This window comes from Ornithorhynchus anatinus, chromosome X5, assembly GCF_004115215.2.
Source record: "Ornithorhynchus anatinus isolate Pmale09 chromosome X5, mOrnAna1.pri.v4, whole genome shotgun sequence".
Classification (NCBI taxonomy): domain Eukaryota; kingdom Metazoa; phylum Chordata; class Mammalia; order Monotremata; family Ornithorhynchidae; genus Ornithorhynchus; species Ornithorhynchus anatinus.
In genome coordinates this window covers 9,301,181-9,320,019 of record NC_041753.1, presented here as the reverse complement: position 1 = coordinate 9,320,019, position 18,839 = coordinate 9,301,181, and the positions used below count along the sequence as shown (strand labels likewise).

The 18,839-nt window shown below is 44.4% G+C and overlaps 1 pseudogene; it reads right to left on the bottom strand.

The window, feature by feature from the left end:
- Positions 1-2,909: 2,909 nt before the first annotated feature.
- LOC114808103 lies at positions 2,910-18,405 on the bottom strand (annotated as a pseudogene).
- Positions 18,406-18,839: the final 434 nt, after the last annotated feature.

Below are 18,839 nucleotides of genomic sequence, written 5' to 3'. Positions count from 1 at the left end.
GATTCAGGTACAGGGTTCAAAAGCAAAGGTGTGGGGGCCCAACCTGGAATGAGAAGGGTTTGGGGCCAGGTCGGGAAGGCAAAGGTGGTAGGGGGGCAACTTCGAACGAGAAGACCTCGGGGCCAGGCCTGGAAGGCAAAGGCTGGGTGCCCAACCTGGAACGAGAAGGGTTCGTGGCCAGGCATGGAAGGAAACGGCTGGGGTGTCCAACCTCGAAGGCAAAGGCGCGGGGGGGCCAAACCTGGAACAAGAAGGGTTCGGGGCAAGTCCTGGAAGGCAAAGGTGGGTGGGTTCAACCTGGAAGGCAAAGGTGGGGGGGCCCAACCTGGAATGAGAAGGCTTCGGGGCCAGACCTTCAAGGCAAAGGCGAGGGGGCCCAACCTGGAACGAAAAGGGTTCGGGGCCAGGCCGGGAAGGCAAAGGCCGGGGGGCCCAACCTTGAACGAGAAAGGTTCGGGGCCCGGCCTGGAAGGCAAAGGGGGGGGCCCAACTTGGAACCAGAAGGCTTCGGGGCCAGGCCTGAAAGGCAAAGGCTGGGGGACCAAATCTGGAACGAGAAGGGTTTGGTGCCAGGCCTGGAAGTCATAGGTGGGGGGACCAAACCTGAAACGACAAGTGTTCGGGGCCAGGCCTGGAACTCAAAGGTGGAGGGGGGGGGGGGGCATGGAAGGAAAGGAGAAGTGTTTGTGGCCAGGTCAGGAAGACAAAGGCTGGGGGGGCCCAACCTGGAATGAGACGGGTTCGGGGCCAGGCCTGGAAGAAAAATGAGGGGGTGTCCAACCTGGAAGGCAAAGGCGGGTGGGCCAAACCTGAAACGCGAAGGCCTCGGGGCCAGGCCAGGAAGGCATAGGTTAGGCAAGATGTAAAGTTTAGGTTAGGGGATATGTTAGGCTAGGGAAAGGGATAGGCCAGGGGAAAAGGTTAGGCCATGGGAAAAGTTTAAGTCAGGGAATAGGTTATGCTAGGAGAAATGGTTAGTCCGGGAGAAAGATTAAGCCAGTGGAAAGGTAAGCCTTCGGGAAAATGTTAGGCTAGGTGTAAAGGTTAGGTTCAGGGAAAAACTTAGGCTAGGGAATAGGGTTAGGCTAGGGGAAAAGGTTAGGCTAGGGGAAAAGATTAAGCTCGGGAAAAAGACTAGGCTAGGGGAAAAGGTTAGGCTGGAGAAAAGGTTAGGCCGGTGAAAAGCTTAGGCCAGGGGCAAAGGTTAGGGTAAGGGAAAAGGTTAGGCCGGGGAAAAGGTTAGGTTATGGAAAAAGGTTGGTCTGGGGAAAAAGTTTAGGTCAGGGAAAATGTTAGGCTATGGTAAATTGTAAGACTTGGGGAAAAGGTTACACTAAAGGAAAAGGTTAGGCTAGATGAAAAGGTTAGGCCAGGGAGAAAGTTAGGCTAGGGGAAAAGGTGAGTCTCAGGGAAATGTTTAGGCTAGGGGAAAAGGTTAGGCCAGGGAAAAGTTTAGACTATGGGAAATGGATAAGCTAGGGGAAAGGCTTAGGCAAGGGAAAGGTTAGGCTAAGGGAAATGTTTAGGCTAGGGGAAAAGGTTAGGCTAGGTGATAAGGATAAGCCAGCGAGAAGGTTAGGGCAGGGGAAATGTTTAGAGCAGGGGAAAATCTTACATTAGGGGAAATTTTAGGCTAGGGCAAAGGGTTAGGCGAGGGGAAAGGTTAGGCTAAGGGAAAAGACTAGGCAAGGTGTAAATTCATGTTAGGGAAAAGGTTAGGCTAGGGAAAAGGATAGGTCAGGGAAAAAGGCTAGGCCATGGGAAAAGTTTAAGTCAGGAATAGGTTATGCTAGGAGAGAAGGTTAGGCCAGGGGGAAAGGTTATGCCAGAGGGAAAGGTAAGCCTTTGGGAAAAGATTAGGCTAGGTGTAAAGGTTAGGTTAGAAGAAAAGCTTGGGCTAGGGGAAAGGGTTAGGCTAGGGGAAAAGGTTAGGCCGGGGGAAAGGTTAGGGCAGGGGAAAGGTTAAGGGCAGGGGAAAACGTTACATCAGGGAAAACGTTAGGCTAGGGCAAAAGGTTAGGCAAGGTGAAAGCTTAGGCGAGGGGAAAGATTAGGCTACGGGAAAAGATTAGGGAGGATGTAAAGTTTATGTTAGGGGAAAGGTTAGGCTAGGGTAAAGGTTAGGCCAGGGGAAAAGGTTAGGCCCTGGGAAAGTTTTAAGTTGGGGAATAGGTTATGCTAGGGGAAAAGGTTAGGCCAGGGGTAAGGTAAGATTTGGGGAAAAGGTTAGGCTAGGTGTAAAGTTTAGGTTAGGGGAAAAGCAGTTTAGGCTAGGTGTAAAGTTTAGGTTAGGGGAAAAGCTTGGGTTAGGGAAAAGGGTTAGGCTAGGGGGAAAGGTTAGGCCAGGGGTAAGGTAAGATTTGGGGAAAAGGTTAGGCTAGGTGTAAAGTTTAGGTTAGGGGAAAAGCAGTTTAGACTAGCTGTAAAGTTTAGGTTAGGGGAAAAGCTTGGGTTAGGGAAAAGGGTTAGGCTAGGGTAAAAGGTTAGGCTAAGGTAAAAGATTAGGCTAGGGGGAAAGGTTAGGCCAAGGGAAAAGGTTAGGCTTTGGGAAACGGTTAGGCTCAGGGAAGAGGTTAGGCTTAGGGAAGAGGTTAGGCCAGGGGAAAAGGATAGGCTATGGGGAAAGGTTAGGCTGAGGGAAAGGGTAAGACAATGGGAAAGGTTAGGCTAGGGGAAATAGGTTAGGGAAAAAGGTTAGTCTCGGGGAAATGTTTAGGCTAGGGGAAAAGGTTAGGCCCAGGAAAAGGTTAGGCATTGGGAAAGGTTATGCTAGGAGAAATGGTTAGGCTAGGGAAAGGATAGGCCAAGGGAAATGGTTAGACTAGGGGAAAAGGTTAGGCTAGGGGAAAAGGCTAGGCTAAGGGAAAAGGTTAGGCTAGGGAGAAATTTAGGCCAGAGAGAAGGTTAGGCTAAATAACTATTACCAAGACCAACTCTACCATGATCATGTTCTTGTTTTCTGCAGCGTCAAAGAAGACAGAGCACCTTAAAGGGAGACAGACAGGGCTGGTAACTCACTAGGACACCACTGCACTAGCTGAAGCTTTGAGTCCTCTTGGGAATGACTCCCACTCTTTTCCTTTGAGAATCCAAGCAGTGTGCTTAACCATCCTGACCAACTTCTTGAGTAATGTCTGTGTTTCCTCTGAAATCATTCTTTTGCCCTTTTTAGCAACTACTCCATTTGATTGCTTTGCTTCTTCTTCTGTATACTCATATCGATAGTAGTGGTAAGTCCAAAACACAAATCAGGAGAATATTCTTCCAAACGTTGAGGAGGGCTTCACAAGCCATTGGGCATATTTAACTCTAATAGAAAGGAGCTTATATCTCTATGAGAAAGGGCAAATTATGCAAATAATTTACTATAACAACACAAAGCAAACAAACATAAAACTGGGCAGTGGTATGTCAAGGAATACTGTCCACAATAAATGCCAATAGAGAACCCAAAATGTCTTCTGATGTTTCAAACCAGTGTAGTTTAATTTGTCATGCCAAAGTATGATTTAGAGTGGTGGCCTATAGTAACTATGACTAAGGCTGTGGGGGAGATAGACATTAGCCTCAAATACAGAAGGAAACTAAAATTTTTCTCTATAAATCTAAAAACAATCATTGGTATACAGAACATCATTCCTCACAGAAGCCAATTTAGAAAATAGTAGTGAGGAGCAGCATGGCCTAGTGGAAAGAGCCTTAGTCTAGAAGTCAGAGGACCTGGGTTCTAATCCCAGATCAACCATGTACCTCATGTGTGAGACCTTGGACAAGTCACTTAACTCATCTGTGCCTCAGTTTCCTCATCTGCAAAATGGGGATTCAATATCTGTTCTCCATTTTATTTAGACTGTGAGCCCCAAGTGGTATATTCGAATCATGTATTATAAATTATTTATTTATATCAATGTCGAGACTGCATTAATATGAATGTCTAGACTGTAAGCTCGTTGTGGGCAGGGAATGTGAATGCTAATGTTGTACTGTACTTGCTTTCCTCGTCTAGAAACCCTGATAGCTGTCCATTTCCTTCTACATCACATGAAAAACTAATTATTATTGGCTTTCTACAAGTTTTCCCATCATACATATTGACTTTCATTACTTGTTATTTATGTGCTCCAATCTTTGCTTCTCCTCAACACACCTTCTAACTCTATCATGCTGTCAAATATCCTGATTCCATTCCTTCTGCCCGCAAAATTCTCATGCTTAGTCTATTAAGTGCACAAAAATGTCAGTGATAAAAAATAGGAGCCATTTCATAAATAATTTGGTAGTGATGCCTAGTGTCCTAATGTAAGACAGATTAAATTGACATCTTTTAGGTACAAGGATATAGCATAGTAGAGCAAAAGATGTTTCAAACTGCCTGCAAATTAATGGAGACAGAGAATGATGAAATCTTATTTCATACCTCAAAAATATCAGCAGTAATACCAAGGATAAATTTTCTTCAAATGTGGAAAATAATTATGTGCATATGATGGTAATATATGAATCACTGATTATTGTACGATCCTTTTAGGTCAATTATGACTATTGAGCCCCATTCGGGTAGTGAGCAGTACAATTGGAATTACCTTTGTCTTGGCAAAATGCAAATGAGTTAAGATTATTGGCAATGGTCTATGATTTCCTAGATTAAATTTCCATTTTAGAAAACAGACATGAAAGGCAGAATCAACACAAGTGAGTGATGAGGAAGAGCAGGAACATATAACCCATTATTTTTTCTTACTCGGGAGGAACTGGGGTTCAGGTCTTGAGGAAAAACTTTAGGCTTCCATGAACACAACTTTGTGTTTTAGTGCTTTGTACCAACTGCTTGATTATTCAATCATTTTGGGATGGACAAAATGGAGGGCAACAAGTGTGTGGAACTCCTTTTTGCCAAATCCAATGGCCTCTATTCCATCCTAATCCTCCTCAACTTCTCAGCTGCCTTCAACACTGTTGACCACTCCCTTCTTCTGGAAATGTTATTCAATCTCAGCTTCACTTACACTGTCCTCTCTTGGTTCTCCTCCTATTTCTCCAGCTGCTCATTCTCAATCTCTTTCATGGACTTCTCCTCTGCCTCCCACCCTCTAACTATGGGATCCTCTGAAGGTTCAGTTCTGGGTCCCCTTCTATTCCCCATCTACAACTACTCACTTGCAGAACTAATGCATTCCCAAGGCCTCAACTACCTCCTCTATGTGTATAATTCCCAAATCTGCATCTCCAGCCTTGATCTCTGTCCCTCTCTGTAGTCTCACATTTCCTCCTGTCTTCAGGACCTTTCTACTTGGATGTCCCACCCATATCTCAAAATTAACATTTCTGAAACAGAACTCCTTATCTTCCCACCCAAATCCTGTCTTCCCCTTGATTTTCCCACCACTGTAGACAGCACCACTATCCTACCTGTCTCACAAGCCCATAATCTTGGCATTATTCTTGTCTCATCTCTCTCATTCAACCCACATATTCAGTCTATCACTACATCTTGTTGGTTCAACCTTCACAACATCACTAAAATCTGCTCTTTCCTCTCCATCCAAACTGCTACCACATTAGCCCATGGATTTATCCTATCCCTCCTTAATTACTTTATCAGCTTCTTTGCTGACCTCCCAGCCTCCTGTCCCTCCCCACTCCAGTTCATAATTTATACCTTTGCCCAGATCACTTTTCTACAACAATGTTCAGTCCATGTTTTCCCTCTCCTCAAGAACCTCCAGTGGCTGTCCATCCACCTCTGCATCAAACAGAAACTCCTTACCATCAGCATTAAAGCCCTCATTCACCTTTCCCTCTCCTACCTCACCTCACCGCTCTCCTACTACAACCCAGCATGCATACTTTCCTCTTCTAATGCCAAACTTCCCACTGTACCTCAGTCTTGTCTATCTCACCTCCAACCTCTCACCCACATCCTGCTTCTGGCCTGGAAGTTCCTTCCTCTTCCTAATGGAAAGACAATTAACCTCCTCACTTTCAAAGCCTTATGGAAGGCACATTTCCTCCAAGAGGTCTTTCCTGACTAAGCCCTCATTTCCTCTTCTCCCGCTCCCTTCTGCATTTCCCTGATTTGCTTCTTTATTCACCCCTCCCTCATCCCACAGTATGCTGTTCTTACTAGGATGCTGAAGGGTGAGAGGGGATTGGGAGCCTGTTGTTATTGCTGACCACAAAGGAGAATGTTTCTGCTCTAGGAAGTGAAGCACAAAGAAACTGAGCAAAGTGGAAACATTGATGGAGGAAGACTCACACTAATGTTAATGTATATTAATGAAGTGAACTATTTATCTGTCCTGGAATAATGATAACAATAATAAAAAAAGAGTTTGCTATGGGTCCAAGCCCCTCTCAGTGTCACACCTGGAGAATTTTCATTACTCTACCAGCCTTGACTACAGGAGGGAGAGTCAAACAGAGGCATACCCATTCCATTCCTAGCTTGGGCAGTGGCTAGCAAGTGTAAGGCAATCTACTAAAGTCAAAACTCACCTGTAGTCTCAAGTTTACTGCTTGGAAGGAGGCAATGGTATTTTTACCAAGAAAATGCTACCAAACTTTTCCAAAACGATTGAAGATGAAAGTGGGGCATTCTGGGAGAGATGTGTCAATGGCGTCGCTATGGGTCAGAGATGACTCGACAGCATAAGACAATGGGTCAAAGACTGTTCTAAGCACAGGTTGGATACAAGTTAATCAGGTTATACACAAACCTTCTACCTTATTGGGCTCTCTAGTAAGAGGGAGAACAGGTATTTACTCCCCATTTTACAGTTGAGGAAACCAAAGCACAGAGAAACCAAATGACTTACTCAAGATCCCATATAAAACAATTCATGGAGCCAAAACTAGAACCCAGGTCCTCATACTCCCAGGCCCATGTTCTTTCCACTAGGCCACACTGCATCTCTGGAATCTCTGATTTTAACAGTGTCAGCCAGTACATTCCATCTGAGAAGATAAGGAGATACAGCATACAAAGTGGGATGAATTCGGAGTCCATGATATTTATTGCAATCTTAATTATTTTGGAGGGGAATGATTTGGCAAGAGTCAGTGAAGGAGGCTGCTGGGAAGGTGGGTGCCAGGGCTGAAACTCTTGGAAATGGAATGAAATTTGGAATAGACCTGGAAAAACCTGAAGACTTCCAGTTTGGAGAACATTGTATCCCTCACTTCCCCACATTATTTACTTTCTTCAGTTAATCAATTATTGGTATTTATTGATCACATATTGAGTGCAGAGCAATGAACTAAGCACTTGAGAGAGTACAATATAATATATAACATAGGAAGTGTTGGTAGACATGCTCACTGTCCACAGTAAGCTCAGACTCTTGAGGGGAAGACAGGCATTAAAATAAATTATGGATACTTACAAAAGTTCTATGGGGCAGAGGGTAACATAAATATCAAGAGCTTGAAGATACAAACCCACTTACATAGGCAATGCAGAGAGGAGAGAGAGGAGAGGAAATGAGAGCTTAATCAGGGAAGGACTCTTGCAGGATATATGGTTTTAATAAGACTCGAAGATGGGGAGAGTAGTAGTCTGTTGTATATGAAAGGGGAGGGAGGAAGTCCCAGGAAGACGGGAGGACATGGGCAAGGGGTCAATTGTGGGATAGAAAAAAAGCATAGTACAGTAGGTATGTTGGCACTAGAGGGGAAAATTTGGGGGGCTGGGTAGAGTAGTAAATCAGTGAGATAAGATAATAAAAATAAAAATAATTATCATACTTAAGTGCTTACTATGTGCTAAAGCTAATAGTAAGGAGTTTCTATTTGATGCAGAGGTGGATGGGAAACCATTGAAGGTTTTTGAGGAGTGGTGAGACTTAAATGGAACTTTTTTTTAGAAAAATGATCTGGGCCACAAAGGCAAGTAAGGATTGAAATGGGGAAAGATAGGATTCAGGGAGGCCAGTGAGAAGGTTGATGGAGTTGTCAAGGCAGCGCATGATAAGTGCTTGTATCAGCATGCTATCTATTCGAATGGAGAGGAAAAGAAGGATTTCATTGATGTTGTGAAGATAGAACCAATACAATCTAGTGCCAATTTGAATACGTGGGTTGAATGAGAAAGATGAATTCAGGATAATGCCAAGGTTATGAGCTTGTGAGAGGATACTGGTGCTGTTTACAGTGATGAGAAAGTCCAGGGGAGGACAGGGTTTGGGTGGAGATAAGGATTTCTGTTTTGGACATGTGAAGTTTGAGGTGTTGGTGGAACATCCAAGAAAAGATGTCATAAAGGCAAGAGGAAATGCACAAATTCAGAAATGGAGAGTGGTCAGGGATGGCGAGGTACATTTGGGAATCATATGTGGAAAGATGGTATTGGAAGCATGGAAGTAAATGAGTTTCTGAGGAAGTGGGTCTAGATGGAGAATAGCGAGGGACCCAGAACTGAGCTTTGCAGAATGTCCACTGTTAGAAGCGGAGAGGCAGAAGAAAAGCCCACAGAAACAATTAAAATGGAGTAGCCAGAAAAATAGGAAGATAACCAGGAGAGGACATTTTCAGTGAATTAATGTTAAATAACATTTCAAGTTGGGGGTGGTCCACAATAAAAAGTATAGGGTAGAGGCCATCAAGGAGGAGGGCACAGACAACATTAGAGAGGGAAGTATCCATGGAGTGAAGGGGGTGGAAACCAGATTGGAGTGGGTCAAGGAGAGATTTGGAGGAGAGAAAATAGAGGCAGGCAGTGTAGACAGCTTGCTCAAGGTGTTTGGATGATAGGAGGGAGGTGGGATGATAACCGGAGGGAGTCACTGGGTCAAGAGAGGGCTTTTATGTCTGTTTGCCTTTTTAGGATAAGGGGTACATGAGTGAGTTTGAAAGCAGTGGGGAAGAAGACATTGGAAAGTAAATAGTTGAAGATGTTGGTCAAGGAGGGAAAAAAGCCATTACAACACCACACACCCCATCCACCACGTTTCTCACCCTTTCCTCCACTCCTCCATTTCTACCTCCCCATCCGTCATCAGAATGGGACACATAAGAAGACTCTCACCTGGTCTTCTCAGAGCTCCTGACATGCACAGTGCTTTTCAGATGAAGGACTCAGCTAACCTGTGTGTAGAGGTGGTCCAGACTAGCTTGGTAGTTATGGGAGCAGGAGTTCTATGATCATCTTCCCCCAGGGCAGCAATTATTGCATCACTTGCTGGTGCTGTGACTGTCTGCAAAGAGCGTATGAGGCCACTGCAAAGAAGGTACACACTGGTTTTCCCATTACAAACCCTTCTCCAAAGCACATCTGTGATACAATGAATGAATTGGAGGTAAGCAAGTGACTAACTGAAGGCAACATTTCTCTTGTGTGACACGTATAAAAAAATGGGAATTGTGATTGCCATTGTTCCTTGAAGGTAGAAATTAATTGATATTGCTTCATCCAGGGAAATTTTCCACTTCTGCGGTCTTATCACTGGGGTTTACAGATCATGCATTCCATATCCGGCCACGAATCTAATTATGGAGTGATACCACTCCACTGTAATATGTCTATTGTTTTCATTGTAAAGTGAATCAATAATGCTTAGCTTCTCTAGGACATGAGCACAAATTTGTAGACCAGTTTCCTTGGGTTCCTGTCTTTTCAAGATATTTCAGCAGCAAGACCGATGAGGGAGCAGACAGGTGGGGAGACAAAGAGAAAGGGGTTCGAGCAGCAGATGCTCAATAGCTTCCAGCCATTTATCACCTCACTTTGCTACAGCACATCGACCATGTCTGGATCTAAACTTTACTAGCCCCTTGGATTCAGACCTAGCTAATGTGGCCTAAGCAGCCCATCCCATCCCCTATCCTTGACCCTTCAGAATTTCCAAAAAGAATCCTGGGGAGGCAAATACCTAATTTCCTTTTAAGGTACATTCTCGTTGGCATGTCGATCAGTTTTCTGCTTTTACCTAGCCTTCGAATCTACCTTTTAATCTAAGGAATGTGCTTTCATATAATCATTTTCCTAGGGAATTCAATACTTGAAATTTGTATAACCTGCACAATCAGGGCCAAGTTACCAAAGTCCTTTGGAAAGACAGTTGTTTTCCAGATACACAAATGGGCTAGATAAGGGAACAATTACTGGTATTTGTTGAGCATTTATTATGTGCAGAGAACTGTCCTAAACCCTTGGTAGAGTACAGTGGCAAGAGCACGGGCTTGGAAGTCAGAGGTCGTGGGTACTAAGCCCAGCTCTGCCACTTGTCTGCTGTGTGACCTTGGGCAGATCACATAACTTCTCTGTGCCTCAGTTAACTCATCTGTAAAATGAGGGTTGAGACTGTGAGCCCCCTATGGGACAGAGACTGTCCAACCTGATTAACTTGTATTTACTCCAGTGCTTAGAAAAGGTACTTGACACAGTAAGGGCTTAACAAGTACCATTATTATCGAGAAGCAGCATGACACAATGGATAGAGCATAGACTTGGGAGTCAGAAGGTTCTAATTCCAGTTCTGCCACTTGTCTGCTGTGTGGCCTTAATAATAATGTTGGTATTTGTTAAGCGCTTACTATGTGCCGAGCACTGTTCTAAGCGCTGGGGTAGACATAGGGGAATCAGGTTGTCCCACGTGGGGCTCACAGTCTGGATCCCCATTTTACAGATGAGGGAACTGAGGCACAGAGAAGTTAAGTGACTTGCCCACAGTCACACAGCCGACAAGTGGCAGAGCTGGGATTCGAACTCATGAGCCCTGACTCCAAAGCCCGTGCTCTTTCCACTGAGCCAAGCCATGCTGCTTGCCTTGAGCAAGTCACTTCACTTCTCTGGGCCTCATCTGAAAAATGGGAATTAATACTGTGAGCCCCCCCGTGGGATAGGGACTGACTCCAGCCCGATGTGTTTTTTCTACCCCACAGCTTAGAACAATGTCTGGCACATAGTAAGGGCTTAACGAATACCATAAGTATTCTTCTTATTATTATTATTATGAGGTCACTTTAGAGAGTGCGCCACAGTGGGATGAAGTGGGGGGAAACGTAACTGTAATAGGTCAAAAAGCAAGATGGTAGAGAGAAAGTGAGGAGTTGAGATGGGAATGGAAGCAGGGAGATGAGGTATTAGCTAGAAGGTGCTGTGAGAGTCAATAATAACAATAATAATAATAATAGCATTTGTTAAGCACTTGCACTGTGCAAGACACTGTTGTAAGTACTGGGATGGATACAAGCAAATCAGTTTGGACACAGTCCCTACCCCTCATGAGGCTCACAGTCTTAATCTCTATTTTGCAGATGAGTTAATTGAGGCACAGAGAACTCAAGTGACTTACCCAAGGTCACACAGTAGACAGGTGGCAGAGCCAAGATTAGAACCCAGGTCCTCCTGACTCCCAGGCCCATGCACCATCCACTAGATGGCACTGCTTCTCTGATTCAGAGAAGACTTTCCATCATAGGAGAGACTTGAAGGAAGAGGTGAAGAATAAGCAGTCGAGGAGGTTGAGGAGAAGAGTGGGTGTAATTGCTTTTAGGGGATATGATGGGGTGGGGAAAGCAGAGGGGAAAGCATTCCAGAGAGAAACCATACTAGGCATTGTGGAAATACTGAACTACTCATTTGACAATGGGATGGCTACAGAGTGATGATTCAAGAAGAAAGTCAGAACTAGAAATGCAACAAGTTTGGAAATGAATTAAATTACAAAGAGGATATAAGACAATGACCTGTGAGAATGACTAGAAATCCCAAGAAAAGTGTGGGAAGGCGAATATTCTCATAATTTGTCAGACTAAAGGAGGAGAAAGTTAGTCATTTAAATAGGAAATAATGGGAGAATTACAATACTGTTTTATGGAAGTGGCACAAATATCATACTAGGTTAAAATTGGAAAGGCACAGTTATACAGAAAGAATGGAAAATGTTTATAATTAATGGCATTTACTGAGCACTTACACTGTGCAGAAGACTTCACTAAGCATTTGGAAAAGTATAATTAGGTTGTTAGACATGATTCCTGCTCTCGAGGACCTTGCAGCCTTGTGGGATATATGGACACTAAAATAAATTACTTAAAGGAGAAAGCAACAGCGTTTAGATATGCATACATATCTGCTATAGGGATTGGAAATTTACAATTATCAGCAGTTTAGAAAAATAGAGCAGCTCATTCAGATCATTAGTTCTGGAATAAACAGAATTCAAAGAAGATGAGTATGGATGTTCAACCCTTGTGTATGGATAAAAATATAAGAAGCATAACAATTCTGAAGGAGAAGAAAATAGGGAAGGGCAAGCTTAAAATTCAGGCAACTGGATTGACAAGGCAGTCTGAAAGACTAACTGAAAATGTCAAAAGCATTGATCAGTACTAAATCATAGAACAGTAATAGCAGTGATCACATTTATTGTGCACCTACTTTGTTTTAGGGAAATGTACTAAGCGCTCAGTGAGTACAGACTAAAGAAGTGACATATCTCCGGCTCACAGGGAGCTTAAATACCAATGGGGGAGATAAACCTAAGAATATTTACACCTAGAATGCTCAAAATAAATGTTAATTTCTTAATTGCAGTCATATGTACTTGGGTGTTGAGGAGAGTGGAACCAAGTAGGATACCCTTTCAAGGGTGAGGAAAGTTACAAAAAGCAATGGGGAATTTCTGCAGCCAGAACTGTAGAAGAGCCTTCACATAGAAAAATAGGAGTCAGGGCGAGGGTACATGCAAAGGAATTAGTAGGAAGCTTCAGGCAATTTGCAAATTCACTGGCTCTGAACCTCTGCCTGATTTATTGGAAGTTACTCACTGGAACAAGAGGCCAGTGGCTAATAATGATTGATATGGAGGAGGGGAAAGAGGTCCAGAAGCAAGCCTCGGATGGCTGAATCTGCTTTAGAAAGTTAATAATAATAATAATAATAATAATAATGACATTTGTTAAGTGCTTACTATGTGCAAAGCACTGTTCTAAGCACTGGGGGGGGATACAAAGTGATTAGGTTGTTTCACGTGGGGCTCACAGTCTTAATCCCCATTTTACAGATGAGGTAACTGAGGCACAGGGAAGTTAAATGACTTGCCCAAAGTCACACAGCTACCAAGCAGCGGAGCCGGAATTAGAACACATGACCAAGCCTGTGCTCTTTCCACTGAGCCAAGCTGCTTTTCAACTTAAGGCTGTGAACTCTTCTGGTGGAGGTTCTGAGGGCAGAGTCACTCTGCCAACACATTTGAACCCCTTCTCCTTCACTATGTTCCTCATCCCTCCACGAAATGGGCCCCAGTGAAAGTGATCAATTGGTTGATTGACTGAAAGTGATATCCAGAATTTTTACTTGCCTCATGGTGGCCGGTGTACCCCGCTGGTCTGAAGGGTCATGACAGAGTTTAGCTAGGGAATCTCTTCCAAGATAGATGGGAAGAACTATAAAAAACAGGAATCCATAAACTCTGACAAATTCAGATTAGGAAAATCCCAATTGGGGCAGGTGGAGGTTTGGCTTGGTGCAGGTCCTTGTGAAATGTTTAAAGGAGGTGTAGCCTAGAAAACAGCAGGAATACAACTGTCACTGGGGCAGCGACACAGAGATAAACCTGAGAATCCTCAGTTGGTGCTAATGCCCCTGGGTGACTCATGCTCAGGGAGCAGGACTGAGAGCAGGTTAGGACCTACCTGCTCCCTTAGACTCCATTCAAAAACCTCCCCATTACACCAACCCATTCCCCAGTGCTGGGTTTCTTAGCCTTACTTCTGTCCTCCTTTGTTTCTACCTCCCCTCCCCACCAAAATGTGACACATAGGAAGACACTCACCTGGCTTGTCTAAGCTCCCGCCTCTCTGGGAATCAATGGATTCAGCCTTTTTGTGTGTGTGGAGGGTCCTGACTGGGGCAGAAGTTATAGGGACAAGGAGGAGTAAGCTCATTTCCCTCCAGCACAGCAATTATCCTGTCACTCACAGTGCTGTGACAGTGTCTGCAGAAGGATGTCTGTAACATCTACACAGAAAGACTAAACTTCTCTCCCAACTGCCAGAACTCCAATTCGCATTAGTGATGCAATAAATGAATGGAGCATTTAACCAAGTAGCTAAATGAATATTATCAATCAATAGATCAGTCATATTCATTGTGCACTTACTGTGTGCAGACCACTGTACTAAGCACTTGGGAGAGTACAATACAACATTCCCTGCCCACAATGAGCTTAAAGTCTAGAAGGTTTGTCTGGGTGTCAAGAATTGGAATTTGTCATTGCCTGTATATCACAGTTCCAGAACATAGAGAAAATATCCCATCATGCTCTGTGTCTCCAAGATGATGGTCATGTTTGTAATAGCGTTTTAGTGACTTCTGTGTGCAAAGACATCTAGTGGCCACTGGGAAGTCATCTTGGGCAAATCATTTAACTTCTCTGTACCTCAGTTACCTCATCTGTAAAATAGGCATTAAGACTGTGAGCCCCATGTGGGACATGGAAGGTGCCCAAAATGATTAGTTTGCATCTACTTCAACCCTTAGTACAGTGACTAGAAAATAGTAAGGACCTAACAAATACCATTAAAAAATCAATCATATTTTTTGAGTCCTTTTTGTGTGCACAGCACTGAACTAAGCACTTGAAAGAGTACAATATGACAGAGTTGATAAGCATATTCTCTGGCCACACCAAGTTTACAGTCTAGAGGGGAAGATAGATATTGATTTAGACAAATCAGTTAAATCATGGATTATGGATAGGTACATCAATGCTTAGGAGCTGAGGGAGGGGTGAATAAAGGGTCCTAGTGTAAGGGTGATGCAGGAGGGAGTAGGAGAGGAGGAAATGAGGTCTTAGTCAGGGAAGGCTCCTTGGAGGAGACGTGTTTTTAATAAGGCTTTGAAAATAGGGAAAGGGATGGTCAATCAGATATGAAGGGGGAAGGAGTTCCAGGTGAGAGGCAAGACATGGGTGAGGGGTCAGTAAATAGAGGAGATTGAGGTACAGTAAGTAGTTTGGCATTAGAGCACTGAAGGCTGAAGTCTGGGCTGTAGTAACAAATCAGGGAGATAAGATAGGAGGGGTCAGGTGATTGAATGCTTTAAAGTCTATAGTAAGGAGTTTCTGTTTGATAGTGAGGTGGGCAACCACTGGAGGGTTTTGAGGAGTGGGGAAATATAGACTGAATGGTTTCATAGAAAAATGATCTGGGCATCAGAGTGAAGTATAAACTGGAGTGAGGAGAGACAGGAGGCAGGGAGGCTAGCAAGGAGACTGATGCAGCAATCAGATGGACTCGGCTAAGCACTTGGATTAACGTGGTAGCAATTGGATGGAGAGGAATGGGCAGATTTTAGCAGTGTTGTGAAGGTTGCACTGACAGGATTTGGTGACAGAATAAGCATGTGGGTACAATGAGACAGATGAGTCAAGGATAACGCCAAGGTTATGGGATCATGAGACGGGGAGGTTGGTAGTGTTGTTTACCATGATGGGAAAGTCAGGGAGAGGACAGGGTTTGGGTGGGAAGATGAGGAGTTCTGTTTTGGATGTGTTAAGTTTGAGATGTGGGTGGGATATCAAAGTACAGAAGGCATGAGGAAATCTGAGGCTGAAAGAAAGAAATCAGGGCTGGAGATGTAGGACCGGACCTGGGGCAAGTCATTTGACTTTTCTGAGCCTCAATGTCTTTATCTGGAAACCACAGGCGTGTGTGTGTCCTCCTTCCCCCACACTACCCTCCAGCTCCTCTCTCTCTTCTCTCTGCACAAGTGCTCTTACCCCTTCACCCACACAGTGTCTCCACCTCCTCTTTGTTCTCTGGTTTGGGGTTAGAAACTGCTCAGTTCTGTCCCCCTTCACCCACACATTCTTCAGTTTCAGAGGAAACTACTCGTGTGTGCATGTAGCCCCAGTCAACAGTCCACTCCCTGCAACTAAGTCCCTTCCTTTTACTTAAAACCACGGACCCAGGGCTGGACGAATTCCACGTTTCTTACTGAGAAATCCCAGTAAGAAGGTGGAAGGAAGGGGAGGGAGGGAAGAGAGATTGTGAAGAACAGACGCTCCATAGTAACCATAGTAACTGCCACACTTTTCGAACCATTTCCAAATAAGGAACTGTTCCACAAAGTATTATTGTCATTTTGAACTACTATGCGGTTATCTGATGAAGTCCTGTAAGATGAGTAGATAAACTGCTACAGTCTCTTACTGCCTCATCCATTGTCTCCATGGCTTAGTGACAGTGGGGAGGAGGTCAAATTGGGGAAAAAGGAGGTGGGACATTCCAATTAGTCTGGCTTCCACCCCTCTTTGCAGTGGCTTCTCCATCCCCCTCCATGATACCATCTCTCTCAAAGTTCCTAGGAGCAGCAGGGCTCAGTGGAAAGAGCACGGGCTTTGGAGTCAGGGCTCATGAGTTCGAATCCCAGCTCTGCCACTTGTCGGCTGTGTGACTGTGGGCAAGTCACTTAACTTCTCTGTGCCTCAGTTCCCTCATCTGTAAAATGGGGATTAAGACTGTGAGCCCCACGTGGGACAACCTGATTCCCCTATGTCTACCCCAGCGCTTAGAACAGTGCTCGGCACATAGTAAGCGCTTAACAAATACCAACATTATTCCTACCCCCTCCTCTCTGTCCCATGGAGAGGTGGAGCCTCGGGAGCTGGGGGTTATGCAAGGTGGGCAAGACCCCTCCTGAGGAGCCAGGAGGAGATGAGAGTGGGGGGGCAATGGAGCTGGTGATGGGGAAGGATTCTGAGTTTGATTTTTCAGAAGCAATCTCTCTGCTTCTCTCAGTCCACTTCATATGTATTGTCTACTTCATATATACACATAAAAACACATACATTTTATCACCTCGAATTCCTCCTTCCCCATTTAGAACCACAAACAATCCATCAATCAACAGCATTTTTTGAGCACTTACTGGCTTCAGAGACTTGTAGCAAGTACATGGGAGAGTACAATATTATAATACAAGCCCACAAGGAGTTTACAGACTACAAAGGGAGAAAGACAATTTAAAAAAAGATAAGGGAGATAGAGTATCAGGTTATTTACGTAAGTGCTCTGGGGGTGGGGTGAATGGCAATTCACTTAAGAAAGCCTCTCTTTATGTGGTCACCTCTTTGTAAAACTGCGGGAGTGTCTGAAGGAAGGAAGAAACTGTGTAAGTACACAGACCTGGGAGGAGTGAGTCTCTGATTCCCATGGTAATCCAACAGTGGATCCATCTGAGAGCTGCGTACATTTTCTTTTCCACTGAGGCAATGGAGAAAATACACAGGGTTAAGGAGAGACTGGAGGAAGTGTTTTTTCCGGGTGGGGTGTAAGAGAGTCAGTGAAGTTTTCCATTGTGTTCTTTCACCAGAGGGACCAAGAGTCATTTTTCTCTGCCCACATGGAGCACAAAGCTCTCCTGGGAAGAATCTGTTCTCAGAATCCATTTCTTCTCTTTTGCTGGATTCTTCATAGAGGGACCTTGGGGGAAAATAAGACAAAGAGCTGATGTGTTGTTTGCCATTGAGGTCAAGGAGAGGAGAGGGGCCTCTCACCTTCTCCAGGACTCACTGAAGCTTGGGGACATGTGGGTCACTGTTGATTAGCACCAACGGTCAGAGAGAGGGATAGGCCCCCAGAAATGCTGCAATGTCATTCAGCTTGAAGTCTTTATCCTCTGTAAAATTGGAGGCTAGGTTAAAACTGCAGTTGATCTAGTAAAGGCAAATGAAGGAAGTGACAAGAAGCAGGATGGTCTGTGTGGCTCTGGACCCAGGGGAGGATCTGGGGGTGAGGCCGGTGCTTTGGATGTGCTGGATTTGTTTGTGGTGTTGGTGTAGCACCATCACCATGTAACCACTGGACCAGCCCATGAGAAATACAAAGACATCTCTGAGAGGTATGATCCTGAGAAACATCATATGATTCAAATATTTCATCCAGAATATAATATAGCAGTATTTTATATTTAAACTACTAACTGTGATGGTGACATTTTTTATTACTATTGTGGTGGTTAGTAAATTCATGTACATTGAGAGGTTGAGGATCTAGAAGAAGAGGAAAGAAGAGAGGATGCAGTTGGGGGCTCTGGGTTTGAACTGTGCACAGCAGGAGCTGCTGGGACTGATGGTGACAGCCTGGAACACGCTCAGGAGACATGTGGTGCAGATGGAAAGGCCACGGGTCACTCTCTGAATGTAGGTCAAAAGCTGGCATCCAGCCTCTTCCCATCTATTCTCTACCTCGGTGGCAAATATCAGTGAGGGAACACGTTGGGTGAGCAGCGTAACCATGTTGACTGCAGTCAGGTGGGTGAGGATTAGGTTTGTGGGCTTCTTGTGATGGGGCTGGGAAATGAAGACCCTGACATACACACCAGGAATGCTGAGTTCCCCAGAGCTCCATCCCAGTCTGAGCCAGGAAGACAATTGTCAAGACCAGCTCACTCAATAGCATGTTTCTGTTTTCCTCAGAACTGCAGAGGTCAGAGTGACTTGGAGTAAAACCCAGAAAATGGATCACTGGTCAATCATTAAATAATCAAGTTTGAGAAATATAAGACAAGGGTCATACTTTCTTTAACCACCTTGCTACAAAGTCTTAGGGTAGGACTACACTGGTTGAAACTGGCACTGACACTCTCCTCTCCTGGTTCTCCTCTTGTCACTTTGACTGCTCCTTCTCACTGTTTTTTCCCCAGCTCATCTGCTGCCTCCCACTCAACTGTGGAAGACCCTCTATTTTATGAGTCCCCTTCTATTCTCCATCTACCCCCACTCCCTAGAAAAACATATTTGATACCAAGGCTTCAAATACTATCCCTGTAAGGATGGTTCCCAAATCTACCTTTCCAGCCCTGACTTTTTTTTTAATGGTATTTCTTAAGCACT